This window comes from Medicago sativa, chromosome 2, assembly GCF_051527215.1.
Source record: "Medicago sativa cultivar Bolivia chromosome 2, Bolivia_mono, whole genome shotgun sequence".
NCBI classification, from domain to species: domain Eukaryota; kingdom Viridiplantae; phylum Streptophyta; class Magnoliopsida; order Fabales; family Fabaceae; genus Medicago; species Medicago sativa.
The window spans coordinates 68,358,702-68,368,533 of record NC_140750.1 but is presented as its reverse complement, the minus strand read 5'-3'; the positions used below and the strand labels follow the sequence as shown (position 1 = coordinate 68,368,533).

Here is a 9,832-nt window from a genome sequence, read left to right as displayed (position 1 = left end):
GTACGAATACTTAAAATGATAAATCAATCGTACTATCTATGATATCTAAACACCAGTCCCCGGCAACGGCGCCATTTTGATGATTGTAATTTTGCAGCAAACAAGATAAGTATTTGTATCGTCTCCACAGGGATTAGTGTGATACCAAGGACAGTTTAACATCAAATATCATTCTAAGTATTAAGAGTGCTTGTTTGTTTGAATTCTAACTAGCTAAACTAAATTGCAAAAAGTAAAATTTGAGATAAATAAGGATTGAAACTTGTTAGGAGTAGAGTTCCTTAACCAAGCATCACACATAACCTAATGATCCATACGAATTCTAGCTTTATAACCAATATTATCACAATCAATTCTACACTATCCTTCGTGTCCAAAGCGATATAATTAACTCTAAGGTATCGTTTAAACATTCGTGTCCAAATCCCTTAAACGATCACAAAGACGATAGGATCACTTACTCGACCGTGTCCAGCCTGACTAAATGTCCTAAAGCATTAAACTCTTGATTATGGTGATTATCAAAGATTAACAAAGATGTCAAGTAAGTTAACCTAAGATATATTGCTACTCTAGCTCTAGATTCAAGAGTTCGTGTCCAAATCATCTTGAATCTCATTGAAAGCATTAACAACAAGAATAACAACAATATTGAATATAAATTGCTAGAACCATATGTAAGCTTAAATCAAAGGATTACATGTTAGCAAGGATCAAGTACCTCTCATCCCAACAAAGGATATTTAGCTACACATCATCATGGAAGCCTTGCAAAGATGGATTGAAAAGGAAGGATTCATTACACCTTGTGATGTCTCAACAAAGGAAGAAGAATCCAACTTCCAAAATCACTCTCACTCTATATGATCTAACCCTATTTATCTCTCTAAGAATGTAGAAAATATCTAATAAAACAGTATATATCTTCAAAGAGAGGTAAAAGTTCTATTTAAATGGGCTGAGTTTTTAACAACTTGCGCTAATAGCGAAATATACGCTATTAGCGAAGTAGGTCGGCCTAAATGGTGGCCAATGAGATTCTACCACGTTGGTCCTTGTGCCCTGCTTTGCCCAAATTACGCTAATAGCGCAGTCCTCTGGAGCAATTACGCTAATAGCGTAACTGTCGCTAATAGCGACTTTCTTCAAAACTTCTTCTTGGCTTCGCCCCAGATACGCTATTAGCGTATCTCTCTGGAGAATTTTGGCTAATAGCGTATTTGTCGCTAATAGCGACGTTCTTCAAAACCAGCTTCTGCTAATTTGCACTTTTTCATGATTTTTGGTCTTTGCTCACTGTCTTGGGGTAAATTCCTGCATAAAAGGATAGAGTAAGATATATAAAGCATAATAAGGCATTTAACGCTAATTTCTCGGCTTTTCCTTCAATAACTTGCAAAACAAGTAACAAAAAGTGCTTAAAATATAACATGGAATTAACACTTCTTGGCATTTATCAGATATTTCGTAATCCGATAAACCGGGGAATGACACATTTGATATTCCGTAATCCGATAAACCGGGGAATGACACATTTGAGATTCCGTAATCTGACAAAGCGATGAATTGAAACACTTGACATTCCGTAATCCGACAAAGCGGGGAATTGAAACACTTGAAATTTCGTAATCCGACAAAGCGGGGAATGAAACACTTTTTAAGATAAAGGTTGAGTGAGGACCGACCTGAGAGGATACAGCCAAATAAGACTTTGAGTGACTAATGCAACCATGTATGAATGATGTGGCGTATATGTTGTGTATGAATATGTGAAAGTATTGATGTATGAATGTATGAACATATGAATGTATGAATGTAACTTGTACGACTGTATAAACTGTATGTGACAGGTGGACTCCGTGAGACGAGACAAGGACAGGTAAGATGGGGAGGGGATTGACGTTGCAGTACAAACACTCAGCAAACTTCCTTGGAGATGATACTATCGTGAACCAATTGAGTCGTTGACGGGGTAAAGTCAGGCACAAGGTAGCAGTTGATGCTCCTGGGGATAAAGCCCATTGTTGACCAAAAGTCTGGAAGAAGTCGCCATTTGTAAACCGGCTCAGAGTGTACTTCCTCTAGAATGCTTCAACAGTCATGTTTTTTGTTTTATTGTTTTTGTTGTTGTTTTTTTTTTTAAAATCGCTAACTTTTGCATGGACCGCCCTTTCGGGTTTTCAGTCCACCGGGAATATATTCCTTTTTTGTGCCCCTAATTTTTGCCTGGACCGCCCTTTCGGGTCTTCAGTCCACCGGGACTCTCTCTATTGCCTAAGCCGCCCTTTCGGGTTTTCAACTTAGCGAGCTTTTATTTTTGTATTTTTTTTTGTAAATTTTTTTTTGGACTGTGACGGCATCTTTGCTCAAGGCAGAAGTCCTCTCCATAGTGCTTAGCCATGTTTCTCTTCCGAAATGTAACTGTTCTCGAGGCGGATTCTGATGTACGCTTCACCTACTCATAAGTTCAAAGAGAGTGTGTATGTTGTTCACACTTTTCAAAAGATGTAAAAAAAGGTTTTGTATTGTGAAAATTTTTGCTTCAAGTATTGCCATCAAAAATAGAAGAAATTTTGCAAATAGAATAAATGAGAGTTCCAAATAAATGGGCACAGGCTCAAATTTGATGAATTGAGTGGTGGCCTGCCAATGGCGTGGCCCCACAGATCTTTGAAAAATTTGGAAAATGGTAAATATATGGGAAGGTACATTGAACACAATAATTGTTATTCTCCCTAAGAACTTTGAATGCCCCTGTTCCGAATCTTTGAACTGCAGATGCTTCGAATCAGAGGTCTTTGATAGCAGGTGTGCCCCATGCATCGAATAGGAGGTTCTTCGATAGCAGATATGCCCCAAGTGGATTGTACTTGACCGGATGCAGTTACTTTGTCATGATCCTTAACTTTTGCATAGATCGCCCTTCTCGGGTTTCAACCTATCAAGATAATCATCATTTTTTTGTCTCTAATTTTTGCCTGGACTGCCCTTTCGGGTTTTCAGTCCACCGAGATGCTCATTTTTGCCTAAGCCGCCTTTTCAAGTTTGCGACTTACCGAGCTCTTATTTTTTGACAAAATATTTCTTGACTGCACCGACATTCATATGACATGTGTGTTTGTCACCATCCGTAGTTTCAAGAGTTATTGCACATGGGCCTTCATAGCTAGGCGTCACTTGCCCCTGAAGTCTTGTTGAAAAGTAGTATAAAGTTCCCTTCTTGAGATTCATGAGGACGAACCTTTTTGTTAGAAGCTTGTTTCAAACCTCTTTTGATATGTTTGCACAAGGTTGTCTTGCTTTTAAATTCGATCAAGCTTGGACTTTAGCGGAACTTTTATTGACGGGACTTCGACCTCCACAGGAAACACGACCTCCATGTTGTATATTGGGGAAGTAAGGGGTTGCCCCTGTTGAAACGTGTACTGAAGTACAATACTCATGAAGTGTAGACGATAACATTTCGGGCCAGTCTTTGTAAGCGACTGTCATCTTCTGGACAATCTTCTTGATTTTTGTTTACGACTTTGACGGCTAAGATGCCCCAGTATGCGAGAGATCTTGTCGGGAGTCTCTTCATTCTCTTCTTCTTCCGCCTCATACACAGGGAATTCAAAGTCGGGAGAGAGTACACAGTTAATGTGTTCAACGGGCTTATCAATGTTTAATCTGCATTTATGTTTGATTTTAGAAAGTGAATGATTGTATGCAGACATTTGGAAAAGATTATTCATTTAAGGTTCTTTGTACTACCATTTTTCCAGAAAAAGCAAAAAATAAAACAAAGTCGGGATCAAAACGACCTTTTTATTAATGATGACAATACTTAAAGCAAAAAGCCCTACACAAGTTCACTTTTGTCTCGGGCAGGACGAAAGGATATTTTTGAAAAGCGAAAAGCAACAAACAAACATTAATTGAACGAAAAGCAGCGGAAGGAACGTCAACATCGACCCAATTATGGCTAATCACTCCATGTGACACAATACTAGGTACCAGGATTCGATATCAGATTAGCTTTGCACATTTGGATTCAAGTCTGTGAAGGACAGGATCTTGGCTTCGACTAAATCTTGAACTGCATTCCTCAAAGCATAATAGCGCTCAACATCGTGACCTGGCGCCCCTTGATGGAAGACACATGAGAGGTCGGCTCTAAACCCTGCTGGCAATTTCTTGGGCATCGGAGGAGGCGGCCTGGTCTGGACATAATTCCCTTTGAGTAAAGATGGGAGCAACTCAGCGTACTTCATGGGAATCAAATCAAATCGTGTCCTCGGAGCCTGTTGTCGAGGTTGTTGCTGCTGATACGGTTGTTGAGGCTGATAAAGCTGTTGTTGAATGGCATTGGTAGCGGGTGTAATAGCAGCCACTTGTTGATAGGCCATATATTTTTGCTGAGGATGCCCTTTCACCATACTAACCTCCTGCTCTTTCTTTTTCGAACTACTAGCGGGGACACTTTCTTTGAGAATCGTCCTTCTCGGACTCATTCTTCTAACTGTACACCTATACCGACCATCTCTGCAAAGTCCTTGGGCGCACTTCCGACCATCTTCACGTAGTAGAACAGATTGAGGGTCTTTAAGAAAAGTTTGGTCATTTCCTTCTCTTCTATACGTGGGCTGACTTGGGCAGCAACATTTCTCCACCGCTGAGCGTATTCCTTGAATGTTCTTTGTCTCCCTGAGTCATAGCCTGAAGATCACTCCGGTCCGGAGCCATGTCAACATTGTAGTTATATTGTTGCACAAAAGCATCACACAAATCCTGGAAAGTTCGGATGCTAGTCTTGTCCAGGTTCATATACCACTTCAAGGCGGGATTAGCCAAGCTTTCTTGAAAGAAGTAGATAAGGACCTCATCATCTTTAGCATATGCGGACATCTTCCTTACATACATTGTCAGGTGGTCTTTAGGGCATGAGCTCCCTTTATACTTTTCAAAATCTGGCACCTTGAATTTGTGGGGTATCCGGACGTTTGGTACCAAGCAAAGGTCATAAGCGGTCTTCCCGAAAGTTTCTTTTCCACTGAGAGCTCTCATTTCCCGCTGCAACTCATCATACTTCTCTTGTAGGTCATCAACCCTGTCATAGGCCCCCACACTCCCAGAATGGAAGATGGGTTCCTCTTCTTGTGGGATAGTATGGACAGCAGGTGCTGAGTAGGTTATGGCAGCTGGAGGAATCGCGTAACTTGTTGAGGAACAGGAGTTGTACGTTGAAAAGTAGGCATTGGACTTTCACAAGTAGTAGGGCGGGGTATTTCACCAGCAGAAGATGGCATGCCCCAGGGCATGGAGCGTTGTGGTGCAGAGTACTTTGGAGTGTCGACATAAAATGTCCATTCAGGTCCAGTAGAAACTAATGCTTCGACCTCGAAGCTGACAGGCGGAGGAGGAGGTGGTGGAGTCTGTGCAACTGCCAACAACTTTACCAGGTTAGTTAACTCTTCCATCTTTGTCTTCATAGCTGCCAACTTGTCCAACTTGGTATTCACGGCTGTCATCTCTTCACGGAGTGCCAGATTCTCTTGCTCCAAACGTTCCATTTTCTTCTTAATATTTGCTCGAGTGCCGTATGAGATAGTTGACTGGTAACGGATGTGTCGGGCCACTGTTGAGATGGCTTAACCCTTTAATGGAAAGACAAATTGTGTGAGACTCGAATTTGAAACTATGAAATGCAAATGATGCATGATGCTTATGCAAAAATAGACACATTTTTTTTTATTGAAGGACTTGTCAAAGTAATTGTAAACATTATAAGGAACATTGTTTCTTTTGATAATTTGAAATATTGATTGCAGCTTCCTTAAGAAGCAAAATCAAGGAAGAAGACCCTAACAAAGGATAAGGTCTAGTTAAGACTTTTGAAAATGTATTTCTCGGTGTTCCTTTTACAAGGTACATACCTCTGATGTTTATAAAAACTTATCGAAGTCCTTCAGTATTTAATGAAAAAAGTTTATGAATGTATCCATGTATGCATGACTATGCAACAAGAACGATGAAAACATGGTGAGGTTAAGTCCATAATGTGGGAGTCAAGGGTAAACACGCCATTTGGTAAGGACTATGGTTTCATATGTACCTGTATTTCGGGTTCTACCAAGTTCTCAGAGTTATCAACCACTTCCGAACACTATCGGGTTACGGAAATACTTCCACTCCAACAATGTTCGTAAGAAAGTCTCGTCTGAGTGTAGTATCGCGTATCAACTAAGCCAAGATTACTCATGATTAGCCACCGCACTACGTCCTAAAAGGCCAAGAGGGGTTTAAAGGTAACTAAAGGTCCCCAACTTCGACGGTCACTTGAAAATAACATGCCAAACATGAATACTCATGCCAACATAGTATATTTCCAAGATCCCTCAGTTGAGTGGGGTTATCACATGTGTCACAAACCAAAATTCACTCTTGGCAAGGCACTATGATTATACCACCGTCCTATCCTAATGTTTCTCTCAAGTCTGGGTAATGGACTTATCTCACCACTCCCGTTAGAAAGAAGAAAGAAGAAGAAAGAGCATATATACACATATCTCCATCTTTTATTTTTTTAATTTTTTTTTTTGGATTTTTTAAGCAAGTTTAAAGCACAAAATTTTAAACAAAGCCAAGTTAGGCTTAACCCTCTTAAGGGGTCCCCAGTGAAGTCGCCATTTCTGTCGCGTCATTTTTCGGAGATCAAGGCTATTTGATTAGCTTTTGACTCACTTTTTATTTCACGACTGAACTTTTAATTTAAAAGAAAGGAGAAAAGTTCAAATACCTTATTTTGAAAAGTTTAGGGTTCGGGGGTTGGTTATATTTAGGGAAGGTATTAGCACCCTAAATATTTGTAGTACTCTACGAGAACCTCATGATTTTATTTAACTTTTTGTGCTATAAACTTGCTTGCTTTTTTTTTTAAAAATGGAATTTTGAAATGATTGAAAAAAGGAAGACCTAATTATCTACATTTTATTGATTTGAGAGGACGAGTGTCCTTTGCCTACGTACCCGTGAAGGATCAAAATCACGTAGTTCGGGTTAGAAATTGATGTTTGATTGGTTGTGTGTTTTTTATTAGTTTTGAAAAAAGTTTTAAAGAGAAAAGCCAAGTGGCAAAAAGAATTTGTTTGCATTTTTTATATTGAAAGAAAATAGACATAAAATATGATTAAAATTGATTTGATATTTGATTAAGAAAGAAAATAAAAAGAACGATCACTTGATTGAAAATCAAGGTTTATTATGAAAATATTTTTGAGTTTTGGTTATTTGCATGTTTTTGTTATTTTTGAATAATTAATGAAAATTAAGCTAACGGAGCAATAAAATTAAAAGCGCGTGGATTTTTGTAGTGACGTTGGATCACCACAAAATCCCTAATCTAATTTTTTTTGTATTTTTTTGATATATATAAAGCAGTAAAGAAATAAAAGACACACACACACACACACACACACACTTTTCTCATTTATATTTACATTGGACCTAAATACATTCTAATTGCTGGAAAATAAATGACAATAATTAAAATGCTAAATAGAAATAAAATAAAATGCTAAAAAGAAATAAAATGCAAGAAAATAAAAGGAAGGGACAACAGAAGGGACAAAAATTACCCAAGGGACAAAATTCCGAAGGGACAGAAAAAAGAGAGAGAAGAAAAGAATAGCTCGTCAACACAAGCTAAATGAGGGAGAAGAGAGAAAAGTTCTTTGACAACTCAAGAGAACTTTTGGTGTGTCCAATCGTGAAGGATGAGAGCCCTATTTATAGGTTCTAAGGTTGATGAAAAATGGAAAATTGGTTTAATGCACTTTGATGGGGATTTGAATGAGATTGATGGTTTTGGAATGTGATTTGAATCATTTTTCAAATGGGAGAGTTGACATGTAAGAATGGCATGATTGGTGGCACACTTGAGAAAGAAAAAAAATTGGACCTTGACACTATATTTTTTGACAATTTTTGGACTCATTAAAAAAAGTTAATAAAAACCTAAAGAAGTAATTAAACGAAAAAATAAAAATAAAATGGTAAAATGGAAAATAAAAAAAAATATAAAAATCAAGACTGTATAAAAATGAAAGATAAAAATAAAAACTAAAAGTTTAAAAAAAAGACTAATAAATAAAAAAAAAGTGGGAAGAGGTATTGATGATGAAACGCGTTCCTGATGAAAAATGGGATGAAAAAGAGCTGACCCTGAGATTGTGCCTGTAATGAGGCATGGAGAAGAGCAAATTTTTTGGACATGGACATGTTATTATTTTGGACCTATTTGACACTTTTGTTTTTGGACACTTTGGACAACACGTAAAAAAAAAACTAAAATAGAAAGTAACAAAATAAATAAGACTAAATGACTAAATTAATCTAAATAAAATTTAAAATTAAAATTGAAATTAAAAAAATGGAAATTAAAATTAAAAGAAAAATTAAAAGATGGAAATTAAAAAAAAGACTAATAAATAATAATAAAAATTAAAAAAAAGTGGGAGGAGGTCTGAAAAAAAAAAAGGAATATTCCTAGTTAAAAGACATGTGTCAGTGGGACGTTAGGTCAAAAATTGAGGTATGGCATTCCATAACAGAGAATTCGTTGATTTGGCATAAACGGTCAACTCCGAATCAAGAACCGGTGTTTTCTGGTTTTGTTCCGAAGCGTCAAAAGCAGAGTTGCGATCGTTGCAACGTGAATCACTGAGAAAACAAGGAACGTCACCAATCTTGATGGTGAATCCCTCAGTTTCTGGTGCGATCCATGGTGAAGAAACAGGAGTGAAAACGGAACCGCCAAAGCTACCGAAAACAACTGAAACTTGCGAAGCGGAAGAACGCGAGGTTGCTGATGCGGAAGCTTCAAGATCTTCTTCTTCATCACCATTGGAATCATCTTCTTCATCAGAAACTGGATCAAAATCGCTATCTCCATAGCGCTCTGATACCATGTTATGAATCAGAGGATTCCATGGTTCTAGGTCAAATGCAATGGAAAGATAGATTGTGTAATTCTCTCTAGGAGTCATTACCAAGAAACAATTGAATAAAAGATATGAAATAGTACATAGGTGAAGCTTATTTATAGTGATGTGGAGTAACTAACTCCCTAACTAACTTGCTTGCTCTCCAAGCTATCTAGATAACTTGCTCTCCAAGTTATCTTCACACTATATTCTAATATATAATCTAGAAAAAAAAATCTTCAGATTAATTGAATAGTTGATGTATTTAATTTATATTATATTATAAACTAATACGGTAATTATTCAATTTGCTTATTATTGAGAAACTTTGATTGAGAATTCTAAAGAAGAAAATAGAGAGAATATTGTGTAACTCATTCTGTTGTTTCTCAATGAATCTATTACAATGGAGATGAACGATATTTATAGAGAAGCCTAAGACTATAGCATAGACATAGCTACTATGTTCATCCATACATGATCCTAGTTATGTAATTGAATTACAACTACTTCTAATTGTCTCTAACTGTCAAAATAGTTGTCAACAAGCTGTTGATAGATGGCATTGATGAATGTGGCAACTTAGTTGGCACTAGATGATATTACTTGTTCGTCAAGTAATGTATTTTTTTTCATTCAATCTTAACACTTATATTTGAGAGACAAAATAAAGTATATTATTTTTCTTTTTTATGAAGTTAAACTAATTCATAGAAATTGGCACGGGAGTGTATCGGACTTGAGGCAAGTATATTGTTTTACTTTGGAGTTTGGAGTATATCTTGTTAATCTTGAACTTCGGAGTATATCATTTTACTTGAAAAAACTTTGTAGTATATCATTTTACTTGAAAATGGTCTACAATAATA

The 9,832-nt window shown here is 37.1% G+C and overlaps 1 pseudogene; it reads right to left on the bottom strand.

The window, feature by feature from the left end:
- Positions 1 to 4,013: 4,013 nt before the first annotated feature.
- On the bottom strand, positions 4,014 to 5,552 carry LOC146950055 (uncharacterized; annotated as a pseudogene).
- Positions 5,553 to 9,832: the final 4,280 nt, after the last annotated feature.